Raw genomic sequence first — 19105 nt, forward strand, 5'->3', positions numbered from 1 at the left:
AAATATTACAGCATATCCACATCATGTGTACATTATATATGATGCAACACATACAAGGCAAAACAGATATGCAATGGAACAGTGTCTATAAAAGGACATATACTAAGTCCTCCAGCATAAGGGGGAGCATAGTGTTCAACTCCCTTATTGGACAGTACTGGTCATTACAAAAATGTAATAAAATCCTAATCCCTCCTTAGGTCGCTGTATAGTTCCGGCCAAATGTTTTGACAAGTTTTGGTTTTCAAAATTTCCTGCTTCAGTTTATATAGTGGCAATTTGCATTAACTCTAGATTGTTATGAAGAATGATAAGATGAATTGTAATTAATTGCAAAGTCATTCGTTGCCATGAAAATGAACTTAAATCATAAAAAAAACATTTGCACTGCATGTCAGCCTTGCCACAAATAGACCTGCTAACATAATTTCAGTGATTTTCTCGTTAGCTCAGGAGGAAGTGTTACCAAGCACAAGGCAGCGGATATCAATCAGTCATGCGGATTCGATTATAAGAACAGACTGGTTGCTTTAAAAGGGGGATGGTGCTTTGAAATCATTGTCTTCTTCTGTTAACTATGGTTACCTCCATGGAAACCAATGCAGTAATCATTGCTTTCCATAAAAAGGGCTTTACAGGAAAGGACATTTCTGCTTGTGAGATTTCCCTCAAATCAACACTTATTGGCTCATCAAGAACTTCAAGGAGAGAGGTTTAATTGCTGTGAAGAAGGCTTCAGGGCGCCCAAGTTCAACACCAATTTAGAGCTTGCTCAGGAATAGCGGCAGTCAGGTGTCCGTGTATCTGTATGCACAGTGAGGCAAAGGGTTTTGGAGGCTGGCCTGGTATCAAAAAGGGCAGCAAAGAAGCCACTTCTCTCCAAGAAAAACATCAAGGACAGACGGATATTCTGCAGGAAGTACAGGAATTGGACTGCAGAGGAATGCGATAAAGTTATTTTCTCTGATGAAGCGCCCTTCAGACTGTTTGGGCAATCTAGAAGAATGATTGCTCGGAGAAGAAAAGATGAGCGCTACCATGAGTCCTGTGTCATGCCAACAGTAATATCCGCTATCCGCTTAATAAATCAAGGAATTTACCATTATTAACTGTTTACTTACTAGTAGTAGCGCTCCCCTGTATATCCATACTTTTTTCTTCAAATTCTACTATTACATTGCGGTACCACGTTTCCATGTTACCGGCATCTGGATTGGGGAGCAGCAGTGGTTTGTTTTAATTCTTACATGCTTACATCAGTGTGGTACCTGACTTGTACAACCTGTAAAGGTTGAGCGCCATCACCTTCCTTTATATTTGTTCTACCTTATCCATCAAGTTTATCTTGCACCATGTGGCGCGGTGTACTCTTTTTTTTTTTCCCTTATGCCAACAGTAAAACATCCTGAGACCAAATCATGTGTGGGGTTTGTTTTCATACAAAGGACTGGGCTCACTCAAAATTTTGCCTAAGAACGCTTCTATGATTAAAGAATGGTATCTCAACATCCTCCAAGAGCAAATTCTCCCAAAAATCCAGGAGCAATTTGTTGATGAACACTGCTTTTGCCAGCATGATGCAGCACCATGTCACAAGGTAAAACTGATAACGAAGTGGCTCGGTGAACAAAACATTGAAATTTTGGGTACATGACTAGGAAACTCTCCAGATCTCAATTCCATTGAGAGCCTGTTGTCAATCCTAAAAAAGCGGATGAACAAACAAAAACATAGAAATTGTGAGAAACTGAAGGCGCTAATTAGGTAGGAATGGGTTGCTATCAGTCAGGATTTGGCCCAGAAGCTGATATCCATCACAGCAGGGCGAATTGCAGATGTCTTGAAAAAGAAGGGCAAACACTGTAAATATTAAGTTTTTGCATAAACTTGATGTATTTGTCAATAAAAGTTTAAAACCGTATGAAATGCTTATAATTCTACTTCAGTATACCATAGAAACATCTGACTAAAAGATCTAGAAACATTGAAAAACAGCAAACTTTGTTAAAACCAAAATTTGTGTCAGTTTCTAAACTTTTGGCCAGGACTGTAGATGTATATTAGATGTAATGCAGACAGAAATGTTGTATGTAACCTGCAAATTTTGGTCACTTTCCTTCCCTATGCATCATTGCAGTACAACTGTGCTGAGTAGACAGGCTAGTCCTGGTCTGATGTCAAAGCTGTCCTGTGGGCTGTGATCAATCATATATCTCCCTTTCCCTCACAGTAGGAGTCTCACTCATAGGCTGCGGCAAGGAGAATGTAATGTGATCCCCCACTCCTGCACCCTTCTATGGGATTTCAGTTGCTGTGACAATGACTATGAACTTTTAAATGACTGAAGTTTCTGAAAATGTATAGAGACAAAGCCTGCAGGCAAAGAAAGATGAATTATAGATTGTTAATTTTACTTTCCTCTAAAAAGATATGTTACAAAGTTACAGTAAAAATTAGAAAAAAAAACGCCGACTACACTTTAACCTATTTCTTACCAAGGACGTATCTCAGGCTGGATAGCGGCTAGAGTCACAATCCAATATCTAGAATTAGACGTGCAGCTTTCACTACAGCTGTGTGGAAAAGGAGAGGGAGCCCAGCAGTGATGTTTTGACAACGTGAAGGGTTCCTGCATGATTTTAGATGACACTTGAGGCAGGGACTATGAACTTTTGATATAAGAGAGTGCTTTATTAGAGCTTTAAAAAAAAAAAAATCTATAGGAGGACACAGGTAAGGAGTGTTCTTACTCATACCATACATTAACAAATCTTCGTAATGCTGAGGAATTTTTCTTAGAAATATTGCGTTTCTTGCCTGCCTACAAGCCCCCCTTCCAATTGAACACCATTGATAATACAGACCTCAGAATGAAGATTGGGTGAGCACACCTGTGGCTTTTCTACTGCCTTTTTTTTCTCCTTTTACTATGAACTTTTGTCCATGCTAACAGGCCCCTTATGGGTGTGTGCATACACAAAATAAAAAACGTCTGAAAATACGGAGCGGTTTTCAAGGGAAAACAGCTCCTGATTTTCAGGCGTTTTTTAATCAAACTCACATTTTTTATGGATGTTTTTGGAGCTGTTTTTCTATAGAGTCCATGAAAAACTACTCCAAAAACGGCTCAAGAAGTGACATGCACTTTTTCGCGGGTGTTTTTTTACGCAGCCGTTTTATTAAAATGGCCATGTAAAAAAAAAAAAAACGGTCCGTCGGGAACAGAACACTGTATTTCCCATTGAAGTCAATGGGCAGATGTTTGGTGGCGTTCTGCTTCCGATATTTCGGCCATTTTTCGGTCCGAAAAAGAGGCGAAAATAAGCCGTGTGCACATACCCTATCAATGAGACAGCATATTTACTCTCTGATTGTTACAAATAGGGGGGTGGCTTTTTTTTATGGTTTGCGGCATCAAGCTACACCAAACAAGTACCACACACACACACAAACATCAATGAAGTTTATACATACTAAAAACTGTTCTTATGCTGTCCGTTCCTGATCTTTAGCCTAAAATTCTCTTAACCGCTTCTCTAGCCATACCTGTTACATACTACAGTGTATGATACATTTCTGACTAATGAAACAGACTTTTGTCCGTCAAAAAATAAAAATTTGTATCCACTGACTGTCGCCATTAACTATTAAATCCAACTAGTTCTACAGTAAAAAAAAAACACAAAAAAAACATTGGTATTCGGTAGACCCATTGTGCTGTTGTACCGGTTTTACTTCGAGCCACCTCTAAAGGCGTTATCTAAATAGCCTCCCGGTCTTTACCCTTTAGCCCCCTTACGGGTATTTGGACTTCACTGCAGGGAGATTACCAAGTCGCTACCTCTTCAGGTGGTCCCGGTGTGAGTAGCAGCAGGCCCAGTGCACCAGGAGACAACGGTGTAGAACACGGAGGGTACAGGCACTGGCAGCTGACACCTTGACAGATGGGTGAGGATCAGAAGACACCGTTCACAAATGGTAGGAAGCCTCAAACTAGTCTCAGGTAGCTGGATACAGATCAGCAGTAGACAGCGGGATGCTGACATATGGCGGATACGAACTGGTAGCACGATGCAGAAGGGCAGCGGGTAGCTGGACATATGCAGGTAGAAGTTATCAGGTGAGGACTGGAATCAGGTTTTGCGGTCACAACTAGGTTGCACCAAAGTTTGCTCAGGCACCAGGTAAACAGAGGAGGTGCCTTATATAGTCCAGGAGTAATCAGGGAACAGTTTTTGGAATTTTGCAATGCATGCCCTGGCTCTTTAAGAGGCAGCCAAAACGCACACACACTCACGCCCTGGAAGGACACAGCAGCGAGGCAGGTACCAGTCCCGGCAGGCCGGACTACCATCAGATGTGGCACCCGCTGCCGGCCTTACAAGGTTAGGCTTAGAAATTTGTAATTATTTAGAGATAATATATGGGGATGTGAAATTATATATTTTTATTATGCCATTGGTTGGGACATTCCCGCAGTTGTTTTTTTTAACACACACACAACAGTAAATGTATGCATGTAAATGCGTGATATGTATGAACTCCTCACAGCTTATAGTTTTTATTCAGAGTACATTTTGTTTGCACAAGGGGTTTGCTTGAGTAAGCATTTTAGTCGTAAATTTGACTTTTCATGCAATTTTTGCTTCTAATCAGTGTTGGATGCTTAGTTGCGTGGAGGTGGTTGTTTGTATGAATTAAGTAGAATTTTTAAATTTGGCATGCTGTGTACTTAATGTCGATTTTCATCCTTGATGAGGCTTACAAATGTAAGATTTATTGCATTTAATTTTTACATTTCTATTTGTCCCAAACCTAAATGAAGGTGTCATGGCTGTAAACGGTACGTTAAATGGGTTGTCCACCTTCTGACAACTGATGACCTATCCACTGGATAGGTCATCAGTAGGTGATTGGTGCGGGTCTGACACCTGGACCCCGCACTGATAAGCCGCTCCAGACGCCTTTCGCACTGGATGTTGTGGCACATAATGCTATCTACGGAGCCCGGAAGCAGTTGGCTCCGTACATAGCATAGCAGCCGTACTGCAGAACTGCAGGTCTTCTCCTATTAATTTAAATACTGCAGCTCGCTGCTATTCCTTGGCCAGAGCCAACTGCTTCCGGCATGTACGTCTGGTGCACGAAGGCACCGGACCAGCTGATCTGTGCGGGGCCCGGGTATCCGGACCCCCACAAATCATGTTGTGATGTCCTATCCAGAGGATAGGTCATAAGTCGTCAGAAGGTGGAAAACCCCTTTAAGACCACTGCAAAAGTCCGGTTTTCTGCTCTATCGAAATATAAAGAGAATGGGGATACACTTACTTTTCAAGTTATGTAGACATTCTTTTCTTTTTTTTTTTTTTTTTTTTTTTTTTTTAAACTTCCTGCCTAAAAACAGGTTTTTTGATCCCTACAGTTCTGGTGATTTTTTTTTTTTTTTTTATCAGGTGTTGTGGGTCTAATTTTCTGCTTAGTTTTTAGCCACAAACATGGATTTTTATGCATTTCTTCCAAAAACATTACACTTGGACACAAAAGTACAAGAAGGTACCTGTGTACATAAAGTGTTGGGTGGCATTTTGACAATATGAAGGGTGTTAACTTTCATAAAATATATGGGTTTGGAGTTTAGCATGATTTTTTTATTTTATTATTCAGGTTTTATTTGTCAAAAGAGTGAAAATTGTCCTGGCTACCAGAGGTGCAAAATGTCTAGAAACCACTGCCAGGGTTGAACTTCTCATAAGTACAAGATCACTGTTTGATAAGAGTTAGTAGCTGTGATTTCCCCGTTAACATGCATGTTCACTAAGCGAATGTGCATGGTTTTTTTTCAATTAGGTGTACTATGGATGGTAGAGTTGTTAACAGTTTAAAAAAAAATAAAAAATTGTTAATGCTTGTGATGCAAGGAAGTTTGAGATAGGACATTAGGTCACTTTCAGACTGCGTTTTAGCTACACATTTGATGCATGCATCGGCTAAGTTACCAGCACATACATCAAACATACCCATAGACACCCAATATACCGACGACAGCCAAGAGTGTTCTCTTGGCCCCTGTTAGGTGGTATAAATTTGGGTATGTTACTTTTTTGCTGGATAGAATAGTGTAGGAGACTACACTATTCCATTCAAGGACATGAAGTAAAGAACGCATACTGTACGTTAAATGCATACTATTTTTTACCATGGTGGCCTACGGGTGATGGATGCCACTGTGTGTCATCTGTCACTGGCATCCGTTTAATCGATACATCATGGGCTCTACAATAACTTTATGAGATATCCATTAAATGGATGCCTTTATAGTCTATGGGTGACGGATCCGTTAACCAGATGCCTAACAGTGGCCTCCGTCACCCATAGACAAGAACGGTATCCGTTTAACGGATACATCATGAAAAGGGTCATGAAAGTTCATGATGTATCTGTTAAATGGATGGTGATGGATTATACAGTTAGGCGTTTGTCACAGCCTCCATTTAACATATACATCTCGTGAAAGAGGCCTTACTTCTAGCAGATGAGTTTTGAATATTAGTAAAATAGAAGGTTCTGTCTGGCTAGGGTTGAAGGCATGCAGTCCATCAGAGAACAAACATACTGAAGCTTTTGTGAAGCATCAGCTTGTGTTCTATTTTCTTTTTACTTTTCAATTCTGCAACAAGCGACCTTATTGACAGTAGATCTCAAAGCTGTGCCTATCTGTGCAGTAAATATTATTACGGACATTAGCCATCTGAAAGACAAGAGCGAGTCTGTAACCATTAATAAGGTTTTGAATAGTCTAGTCACGACTATTCAAGATTGAACACAAGAGCTAGCAATGCATCATTTCAGCTGAGCAGAAACTATTAAGTATCAACCCTCTTCATAGTGACTAGAAATAAACATTACAATGATACAATATTTATTTAGGGATACTAAACAGTATATTACCAACCCAAAACAGACCAGGATTCTAGATGTATTCACTGTGCAGCCAGAACGTGTATATATGTTCACAACTTTAATTGCAAATTGTGCTGTATAATGCTCTGTTATTAAAAAGAAAAAAAGGTATTTTTGAGTAGACTTAAAGTAGAAGTTCTAAAAACAGGGGAGGAGGTCCATGTGGGACCATTAACCCCTTAATGACCAGCCTATATTAGGCCTTATGACAAAACTATTTTTTTATGTTTTTCCATCATCACATTCAAAAAGCTATAACTTTTTTATTTTTGCATCGACATAGCCCTATAAGGACTTGTATTTTTGTGGGACAAGATTTATTCTTAATAGCACCATTTTGAGGTACATATAATTTATTGATTCACTTTTCTTTACTTTTTTGGGGGGTGGGTAGAAAAAAAACCAGCAATTTTGCCACTTTTTTGCATCCTAAATTTACTGTGTGGTATAATTAACATAACTTTATTTAGTGGGTCGTTACAATTGTGACGATACCAAGTTTATATAGTTTTAGGTTTCACTACTTTTTACACAGTAAAAACACTTAAAATATGGCGACACAAAAAATTATTTTAAGAGTCATAACTTTATTTTTCCACGGATACAGCTGTCTGTGTGAGGGCTTTTTTTTGTGGGACGACTTGTAGTTTTAATTGGTACCATTTTGTAGTACATGCGAGTTTTTGATAGAAAACAGCAATTCTGGCATTGTTTTTTTTATTTAATTTTTTACGGCGTTCGCAGTGCAGTCAAATAATGTAATAGCACAGAAAAAAGAAGAGTGATTATCTCATCACAGTAATCGGAGTGCAATACAGGTAGTACGGTGCCACCAGGATAATTTGTATTAGAAAAAGAAAAACCAGAAACACCTGTAAAGAGAGGTCACTCGACTCTACGTTTATAAAAATATCAAAATGTATTATTTCTATAAAAAGATTATATGTAGGAATAGTATCAAAAAGAGATCTTGTATCCTAATAAAGACATCACACGCCCGGCCGGGTAAATATAACCACTAAATAGGTAGTACATATAATAACCAAGTTGTGTTTTATATATAAACCTCATGAAAGAGTATATATTACGCCATACACAAAAAAAAAAAACAATTGTTAGATACACATGTGGTAACCTGAGAAAGGGAATGCATGTCTGCTCTGGAAGAACATTCTGTATTGCAGTGTATTATGCCTGTCAGTGTAAAACGGACAGGCATCTGTTAAGCCATGTCTCTGGCATGGCCTAACATGAATTAACTAGAGGCAGATCTGGGGGCCTTTGTTAGGCCCCCGTCAGCCAAAGAAACGATCGGCACCCCGCGATCGCATCGTGGGTGTGCCAATGGGGTGAGAGAGGGAGCCCCATCCCTCTAAAAGCACTCCGATGAGGCGATTGCTATTGACCACCGAATCTGAGGGGTTAAACGGGTGGGATCGATACGGATTTCAATCCCGCCTGCTCGAGCAGGTCTGCTCCCAGCCGTAAGCTACCACCAGTAGCTGAGAGCTAGGAGCTTTAACGGTTTCCGGATGCTCAGATTTATTCTGATGCAGTGCCATAAAAAGGCTCCTGACAGAGCCTCATTTTTCAAATCGGACAGATGTCACTTTATGTAGTAATAACTTTGGAATGCTTTTACCTATCCAAACCATTCTGAGATTGTTTTATCATGACCCATTGTACTTTATGTCAAAGGTAAAATTTGGTTGATACATTATTTGTAAATTTGTTAAAAACAACAAGATTTGAGAAAAATTAGCATTTTACTGAATTTATATGTGTCTGCTTAGAAGACCGATAGCAATACCACATAAAATAGTTAAAGTAGACATATGGAAAATGTCAATTACTATGTTGGCATCGTTTTTTGAAAACCCTTTTATTTTTCTAGGACGTTACAAAGCTTATAAACTTAGCAGACGTTTCTCACATTTTCAAAAAAATGTCAAAAGCCTATTTTTTATTCTCTGAGGGGCCCATACATTAGAAACCCCCATAAAAATCACCTCATTTTAAAACCTGTACCCCTCAAAGTATTTAAATCATTTAGAAAGTCTCAACCCTTTAAGCGTTTTGCAGGATTTGAAGCGTAGCTAAACGTTCGCAAAAAAAATAATATTGAAACTGCTATTAGTCCCTCTGAAGTGAAAAAAATTGCTAGGAGTAATGTATTCACATAAAGTACCTTTTTTGCAGCTTTTTTTCTTGTGAAACCATCCACATCTATTTTCTCACACTTCCTGATTCTGGCTGGTTGCTAGGGGCGTGTCTTACTGTGTGATGTTACGATTTGTCTGCATCTTTCATGGGCAGTGAACTCTGAGGTGATAACTACAATACTGTGAGCGTGCACTGAACTATGCACAGTAGAACACATTATATATAGAGATGTAAATATCTCTGCACACTCCAGTAGAAAGCAATCAGAGTTTTTATTTTTCACTTTCCCTGGCAAGTGCAGGGAAGAGAAGACAGGACGGCAGGGTGATTGCGGTGGGGGGGGGGGCGAAGCAGTCCTAGTCTTATCTGATGCTAATTAGCAGCTCAGATTACAGTGTCCGGAGACTCTTTGCCGGAGGGAAGGGGGAGAATCAGCCAGGCACAGAGACCAGTGCCCACATTCTCTTCTATGCGCTCTGCTGCTGCAGGTTACACTAAAGAGAACTGTGTAGTGTATAGGAGGCAGAGAGGCCTACCTGACGTCACGATGGGGGCGTGCACATCTGACGTCAGGATGGGGCCACCACCCACCCGTACTCATAGGCAGCAGAATCCGTACACTGATCCATTCAAACGGTGTACGGATTTCTGCTAGCAACAGGAGAAATACAAAAAATAAAATGTGTTAGAAAAGTGTCAGAGTGGCCATTTAAAACATAACACAAAAAGGACCCCAAATTCATTAATAAAGTAGATTACAAAATCTATTTATATTACACATGCTGCTAGAAAATAAAAAGTTAATCGAACGTTTAGTTACGCTTTAAAGCAAAGTAGTTAGTTTTTTGGGTCTAGTCTAACCAAGCTAGTATTAAAGGAATTCTACAATAAGTTACAACATCAACTTATCTGCAAACAAAAGAAAATCAGACTAAGGCCTCATTTACACGAGCGTAATATACGCGCGTGCGACGCGCGTGCTTTTCACGCGTGTCGTACACACCTATATTACTCTATGGGGCAGTGCAGACAATGCGTGAATTTTGTGCAGCGCGAGTGCGTTGCGTAAAACTCACGACATGTTCTATAATCGTGTGTTTTCCGCGCATCACGCACCCATTGAAGTCAATGGGTGCGTGAAAAGCACGAAGGTCGCACGGAAGCACTTCCGTGCGAACTGCGTGATTCGCGCAAGAGCTGTCAAACTGAATGTAAACAGAAAAGCACCACGTGCTTTTCTGTTTACAAACATCCGAACGGAGTGTCTTAGAGATGAGCGAACCGAACTTTACCGGGTTCGGCCGAACTCGTTTTGACCGAACCCGGCAGGAGACAGTCACTGTGCAGGGTGCTGAAAGAGTTAAACTGGTTCAGCACCCTGGACAGTGACTTCCGATTCCAATATACGTGAACGTGTAAAAAAAAAGTTCTGACTTAGCGATAACTCCCGGCTTCTTCCTCCGGTCTGACCTCCCGGGATGACAATTCAGTCCAAGTGACAGCTGCAGCCAATCACAAGCCAAGCACAGGCTGCAGCAGTCACATGGACTGCTGCATCATCCAGGGAGGTGGGGCCAGATGTCGAGAGGCGCGTCACCAAGGACGCGTCACCAAGGCAACGGCCGGGAAGTTCTCGGTAAGTACGAACCTCTTTTTTTTTTAAACAGGTTACTCGATATGGTGATCGGAATGCACTGTCGAGGGTGCTGAAAGAGTTACTGCCGATCAGTTAACTCTTTCAGCACCATGGACAGTGACTGACGTCGACTAGCCTCATCTCTATGATGGCAGCCGCGCATCATACACGGATGACACACGGAGCTGTCAAGTGCCTTTTGCGCACGCAAAATGCTGCGTTTTTTGCGCGCGCAAAACGCACACGCTCGTGTAAATGAGGCCTAAGGAAGGGAGTGGGTCTCAAAATACCAGAAGAAAAGCAAAATCCACATAACTATTTGGATATACCATCCTCTGTTGTAAACCTCTCTCAGTATGAACCAAGCAAAATGGAAATTAATGTTCTATTTAAAGGACTTACATTTTGTCCCACTAAACCACTTGACATAGCCCAGTTTTGCAGGGATGTGGAGGAATACTTCTGCAGATTGCGGCTGAAAGAATTATTTTCTGACAAAACAGATATGACATCACAAGCTGGGATGGGAAAAGAAACATCAAGAGAGAAGACGACGGCAAACTGGACTCCACAACATGGATACAACCAAACTCTGGATTACATATTACCTACTTGTTACCTAAAATACGTACATAAAGGCAATCCATAGAGAACAATCATTTCGGGTTATGGGACTTTAACTCAGAATATTTCTTGCTGGGTAGAAAATCTTCTAAAGTCCTTGGTGAGGTGCACACCCAGTTATGTCCAGGACACCACAGACATCCTCTGCAAACCCATGCAGATGACATGGCTGCATGCCAACACTTTCTTCAAAAGAACAATCTAGCAACAGAGCCAGCCCTACAACTCATCAGGTTCGTACTCCATCACAATTATTTTTTATTTGACAAAGACATATCTGCAGTGTATGGGAAGCGCTATGGGTAGCAAAATGTCACCACAATATGCTAACCTGTTCATGGCCAAACTAGAGGCAGAGTGTTTATCAACCTGCACAACTAAACCTCTGGCATATTTCCGGTACATTGATGACCTGTTGATAATCTGGAAAGGCTCTGAACATGAACTGCTTTCTTTCCATTAAAACTTTAACAAGTTCCATCCTACCATCAAACTCACTCTCAACTACTCAACATCTCAAATACATTTCCTGGACATGACCATATACATGATAAACAATACCATACAAACCTCAATCTACCATAAACCTACCTCCGAGACACAAAGAAATCCATCATCTACAGCCAGGCTCTGCGGTACATACGGATCTGTTCAGACAGTGAAGACACAAAACAACACCGACTATCACTGAGGAATACATTCCTACAACAGGGATACCATCCACGTATTATAGATGATCAGATCTACAGAGCAACAAAAACTCCAAGGAGCAATCTTCTGGAGTACAAAAAGGAGGAATACAACAGCAGGGTGCCCCTAGTGGTCATATACAACCCCCAAATGAACTTCTTGAGGAAAATTGCTGCTCATCTCCAACCTATATTTAACTAAGACCATAAACTGAAGGGAATATTCCTCGATTTCTCTCTCCTTTCATACAAACAGCCACCAAACCTAAGGAATCTCCTGGTCAGAAGTGCCCTATCGTCACCATCAGAGACTGGCACTTTTTCTTGCAACAGTAGAAAATGCAAGACTTGTACCAACATCTTGTCAAACACCATCCACATACCAAACACGTATGTGCAACGTTTCAGCTCGGTGTGAGCCTTTCTCAAGCAAATTGGAGAAACAAAACAAAAACTACCAACCAGAATGAATCTTCACAGACATACAATAAAACAGGAGCTGAATACACCCGTGGGAAAAATCTTCTCTGGACCAGACCACAGTTTGGCAGATTTAAAAGTCCTTATCAGTGCCGGTTTTAGATAAAGTGTGGCCCTGGGCAAGGTTAAACGTGGGGTCCCAAATGCTGAATTAGGGCCTGTTCACATCTGCATCGGGGTTCCATTGATGGCTTCCATCAGACCTTTCCGTCAGGGGACCCCATGAACGCAAACCAAATGGAAACCATAGCTTCTGGTTGCATTACCATTGATTTCAATGGTAAAGTTTCTGTTGCAAATAGTTTGTTTGTCGCCGTTCCGTATGATTTCTGGGATTTTTTCCGGAAACAATAGCGCAGTCGACTGGTGATAAACGGAAACCATTTTCAGCGAAAGCATTACCATTGAAATCAATGGTAATGCAAACGGAAGCTTTGGTCTACGAGTTTGGTTTGCGTTCATGGTTCCCCTGACGGAAAGGTATGATGGAAGTCATCAATGGAACCCCCGACACAGATGTGAAAACACCCTCACTGTATCAATAATGCAGTAAATTCAGAAGGCGATGTGCAGAGAACTGCATCACTGATTTCTAGCACGTCCAGGAGTGTTGCAAGACGCAAAGCATATGTCCCCCCTCTCACACAAAAAAATAATTATCTATATACATGTAGTTATTAAATCATACCACTATATCAGATGAAATATTACTTGCATACGGTTACTGAATAATACCGCCACACCATAACCACAGTGACGGATTACCCCCATACTGTTATTAAATAAAAACTACTATGCAAAAACAAACATTATCACATTATCAACATATATCGGACTATATAGTGGTAGATGCCAGTTATACACAGGAGCTCTGCAGAACATTTATATCTAGCGACTCACAGCTGATGTTTGCTCTGATTAGAGTCATTCACTTTACCATTTTTTCTACATCCAGCCCAGACCACTGTGACGACTTATTCCAGCCACGACTTGTCTCTGCAGAATTGGACACAAGGACATATTGGTTTCTCACTTTTCAAGCATTATCCCCACCTATACCCCATCCTCTAAACAAAATCGTAATCCACAGTGCCTTAGATGGTAATAATGATCCCTTTGCGCTCGACACTATAAAGTGCCACATGAGAAACAGTGCCCCCTTCCTGCCCCCACAGTAACAATGCCCCCTTTGTGTCCCCAGTAGATTGCGCCACACACAGCCCCCTGTAGATCGCGCCACACAGCCCTGCTGTAAATAGCGTCACACAGCCCTGCTGTAAATAGCGCCACAGTCCTCCCCCCTTATATATAGTGCTACACAACTCCCCTTAGTGGATAGTGCCACACAGCCCCTCTTGTATATAGTGCCACACAGCCCCCTCCCTTGTATAGTGCCACGCAGTGCCCCTCCTTTGTATATATAGTGCCACACAGCCCCCCCTCCCTTGTATATTGTGCCACACAGAACCCCCCCTTGTATATAGTGCCATACAGCCCCGCTTCTTGTATATAGTGGCACACAGCCCCCTCCCTTGAATATAGTGCCGCACAGCGCCCCCCTTGTATATAGTGGCACACAGAACCCCCTTGTATGTAGTGCCACACAGCACCGCCCTTTTATATAGTGCCACACGGCGCCCTACTTGTATATAGTGGCAAACAGTGCCCCCTGGTATAGCGCTACACAGCCCCCCTCCCTTGTATATAGTGCCACACAGCACTCCCCACTTGTATACAGTGCTACACAGCAATCCCCCCTATATATTGCCACAGCCCCCACACCCCCCAAGAAAAAAACAAAAACAAGTACTTACCTTGCCCTGTTCCCACGATGGATGGAGCGATACACTACCTCCGGGCGGGACGCATGCGCAGACCAGCATGATGCAGTGATGTTATCACGCCGGCCTGCGCAGGGATTCTTCCCAGTGCCTTATAGGCTGCAGGCCTAACGTGGCCTGCAGCCTATAATATTAATTTCTATCTGCGTCCTGAGGTTGCAGATACAAATAAATGTGGCTGTCGCTAGCACCGGGGCCCCCTCCAGTGCTAGTGACGCCACCGGGCATGAGGCACATAAATGTTATGGGCCGGGCGGCGCGGGCCGTGTAGCAGCGACAGGCAGGGGGCCCGTAAGAGGATGGGGGCCCTTGACAGTTGCCCAGTCTGCCCCCCCTAAAGCCGGCCCTGGTACGAATACTAAAAGGGTAATTTTAAGAATGACAAAGAAAAATTTGGGAATTTAAGCGGATGATAACATTCCAGTCACTGACACAAGGCTACACCTGGATTTATGAGCCATTACATGGACAGATGACACATCCTCCATCAGACTGACTCCAGATCCCTTAAAGAGGCTCTGTCACCAGATTATAAGTGCCCTATCTCCTACATAATCTGATCGGCGCTGTAATGTAGATCACAGCAGTGGTTTTTATTTTGAAAAACGATCATTTTTGAGCAATTTTAGATTTATGCTAATTAGTTTCTTAAAGACCAACTGGGCGCGTTTTTACTTTTGACCAAGTGGGTGTTGTAAAGAAGTGTATGAGGCTGACCAATCAGTGACCAATCAGCATCATACACTTCTCATTGTTCCAGCCCAGCTTCTTTCACTGCAGAATCACAATGTGCTGTGGACCATGCTGGGCTGGAACAATGAGAAGTGTATGTCACTGATTGGTCAGCCTCATACACTTCTTTACAACACCCACTTGGTCAAAAGTAAAAACACGCCCAGTTGGTCTTTAAGAAACTAATCTAAAATTGCTCATAACTTGCTCAAAAATGATCGTTTTTCAAAATAAAAACCACTGCTGTTATCTACATTACAGCACCGATCAGATTATGTAGGAGATAGGGCATTTATAATCTGGTGACAGAGCCTCTTTGACTCCTAAATCATCACCCCTATAATCTCAGTTTTTTTTGCCCTGGTTTATCTTAATGATAGATCACTTCATGTACTAATTGTCTTTGTGTAACATCTTAAATGTTGTGCTTTTTTCTAAGTCATTCATTTGTAAATTCGTCTGAAGAAGGGGCCTGTGTGCTCTGAAAGCTTGCATATATATTATTTTTATGGTTAACCAATAAAGGTATCATACCTACAATACTTTTGTCTTTTTTTACACAAAAGTATTTAACATTGCATAATGTTTTTTTGCAGTAATTCCATTTTAACCCCTTAAGGACGCAGCCTAGTTTTGGCCTTAAGGCTCAGAGCCCATTTTTCAAATCTGACATATTTCACTTTATGTGGTAATAACGTTGGAATGCTTAAACCTATCCAAGCGATTCTGAGAATGTTTTCTCGTGACACATTGGGCTTCATGTTCGTGCTAAAATTTGGTCGATATATTCAGTGTTTATTGGTGAAAAACTGCAAAATAGAGAAAATTTTGAAAAAATAGCATTTTTCAGAATTTAAATGCATCTGCTTGTAAAACAGACAGTTATACCACCCAAAATAGTAACTAGTTCACATTTCCCATATGTCTACTTTAGATTGGCATCGTTTTTTTTAACATTATTTTATTTTTCATGGACGTTACAAGGCTTAGAACCTAAACAGCAATTTCTCATATTTTTAAGAAAATTTCAAAAGCCTTTTTTTTAAGGTACTTCTTCAGTTCTGAAGAGGCTTTGAGGGGCCTATGTATTAGAAACCCTGATAAAACACCCCATTTTAAAAACTAGACCCCTCAAAGTATTCAAAACAGCATTTAGAAAGTTTTTTAACCCTTCAGGCATTTCACAAGAATTAAAGCAAAGTGGAGGTGAAATTTGCAAATTTCATTTTTCTTGCTGAATTTCAATTTTATTCAATTTTTTTTCTGTAACACAGAAGGTTTTACCAGAGAAACACTACTAAATATGTATTGTCCAGATTCTGCTGTTTTTAGAAATGTCCCACATGTGGCTCTAGTGCGCTCATGGACTAAAACACAAGCCCTAGAAGCAAAGAAGCACCTAGTGCATTTTGAGGCCTCTTTTTTATTTGCATATATTTTAGGCAGCATGCCTGGTTTGGAGAGGTGTTGAGGTGCCAAAACAGTAGGAATCCCCAAATAGTGACCCCATTTTGGAAACTACACCCCTCAAGGAATTCATTTATGGTTGTGGTTACCATTTTGACTGCACAGTTTTTTCACAGCACCTATTTGAATTGGGCTGTGAAATTAAAAAAATGTCATTTTTTCCAATAAGATGTCATTTGTGATCAAAATTTCTTATTTTCACAGGGAACAAAATACCCCATTTTGTTGCCCAATTTGTCCTTTGTGCGGCAATACCCCATTTGTGGTGATAAACTGCCGTTTGGGCCCATGGGAGGGCTCAGAATGAAAGGAGCGCTATGTGTTTGTTGGAGTCCAGATTTTGCTGGATTGGTTTTCGGGTGCCATGTTGCATTTACAGAGCCCCAGAGGTATCAAAGCAATGGAAACCCACCAGAAGTGACCCCATTTTGTAAACTACACCCCTCAAGGAATTCATTTATGGGTAATGTGACAGTTTAGACACCATAGTTTCTTCACAGAACTTATTTGAATTGGGCTGGGAATTAAAAAAAATAAACATTTTTCCAATAATATGTCGTTTTAGCTCAAAAATTCTTATTTTCACAAGAAATAAAATACTACATTTTGTTGCCCAATTTGTCCTGAGTGTGGCAATACCCCATTTGTGGTTATAAACTGCCGTTTGGGCTCATGGGAGGGCTCAGAAGGAAAAGAGCGCTATTTGTTCTTTGGAGTCCAGATTTTGCTGGATTGGTTTTCGGGTGCCATGTCGCATTTGCAGAGCCCCAGAGGTATCAAAGCAATGTAAACCCACCAGAAGTGACCCCATTTTGGAAACAACACCCCTCAAGGAATTCATTTATGGGTAATGTGACCATTTTGACCCCATAGTTTTTTCACAGAACTTATTTGAATTGGGCTGGGAATTAAAACAAAATAATTTTTTTCCAATAATATGTAGTTTTGGCTGAAAATTTCTTATTTTCACAAGAAATAAAATACCCCATTCTGTTGCGCAATTTGTCCTGAGTGCCGCAATACCCCATTTGTGGTGATAAACTGCCGTTTGGGGCCATGGGAGGGCTCAGAAGGAAAGGACCACCATTTGGCCTACTGGGGATTTTCTGGTGCGAAGTCATGTTTGCAGAAGCCCCTGAGGTACCAGTACAGTTGAAACCCCCAAGAAGTGACCCCGTTTTAAAAACTACACCCTTAAGGCATTCATCTAGAGGTGTAGTGAGCATTTTTACCGGAGACATACACCCCATAAACTGTACTATGGGTTCTCCCGGGTATGGCAATACCCTCAATGTGGCTGTTATCAGCTGCTTGGGCACACAGCAGAGCTCAGAAGGGAAAGATAATGGGGGATAAGTTATGCAGAGTACATCAGGGTAAGTAGAATTGGGGTAAATTATAAATCAAGGGATGTATGATAAATTTTAAAACTGACTTTCATACAGAGCTCTGGTTTTTCGGGACACGCGTTACATTGATATATTGTGTCCTCCCTTATACCCCTCTTATAGCAGACTTTGCACCTCTTTTGACTTTTTCCCTTCTTGCCAGTTTGGGGAACTTCTCCTGGAAAGTGCTGCCCTGGTGCGATGCGTGTGGCCTCGCTTCCAGAAGTACTGGGTGCCCCCCACCCCTTCCTGGTCCCTAAACATTAGGTTCTTGATAACCACCTCTTGAAATTCCAGGAAAGTTCCCCTCTGGCCTGTACATCGACGTAGCACGTACACATTGTACAATGCCATCTGTATGATGTGCCCGGCCAGCTTCTTATACCTCACAGCATGGCGCTGTATGGCTTCAGGACTTGATCTGACAAGTCCACCCCTCCCATGTACCTATTGTAGTCCAGGATGCAGTCTGGTTTAGGGGTCTCTGTACTGGTACCTCGTACAGGTACATGGGTACTGGTGTGACATCTCTCTTGTCCTTGTACTTGACACACAATATGTTGCTGCTGGAATGTGCCCTGCGCTCGCCCCTTCTTGTTTGGCCTGCAGAGTCTTAGGGAGGCTTTTCAGATTTCTTCTAGCAGTGCCGCAAGCCGCAGGACTGGAAGCGAGGCAGTTGAAGAGTGGGACGCCGGTATAAAAATTATCCAGGTAGAGGTGGTAACCCTGGTCCAACAGTGGGTGCACCAAATCCCACACAATTTTTGCATTAACTCCCAGTAAGGGGGGGCATTCTGGGGGCTGAATACTGGTGTCCTTCCCTTTATATATCCTAAATTTGTAGGTATACCCTGATGCCCTCTCACACAGCTTATACATCTTCACGCCATACCTTGCCCTCTTACTCGGCAGGTACTGGCGGAATTGAACCCTCCCTTTAAAATCCACCAAGGACTCATCAATAGAAATACACTTCTTGGGGTGTATGCTTGGGAAAACCGGGCACTGAAACGGTCTAATAGGGGTCTCCGTTTATACAAACGGTCAAAACTGGGGGTCATCTCGGGGTGGGCACTGCTCATTATCAGTATAATGTAAGAAGCGAAGTATTGCCTAATTTATTTA

General features: G+C 41.6%; 1 long non-coding RNA gene across 1 annotated transcript in view; it reads right to left on the reverse strand.

The window, feature by feature from the left end:
* Nucleotides 1-6557: 6557 nt before the first annotated feature.
* The window catches only part of LOC142761084 (uncharacterized), a 68042-nt gene continuing 55494 nt past the window's right edge, over nt 6558-19105 (reverse strand). Inside the window, exon 3 of the long non-coding RNA XR_012883500.1 lies at nt 6558-6748. This is a non-coding gene — a long non-coding RNA (uncharacterized LOC142761084). The remainder of the gene's footprint in view (nt 6749-19105) is intronic.

This window comes from Rhinoderma darwinii, chromosome 4 (genome assembly GCF_050947455.1).
Source record: "Rhinoderma darwinii isolate aRhiDar2 chromosome 4, aRhiDar2.hap1, whole genome shotgun sequence".
Lineage (NCBI taxonomy): Eukaryota > Metazoa > Chordata > Amphibia > Anura > Rhinodermatidae > Rhinoderma > Rhinoderma darwinii.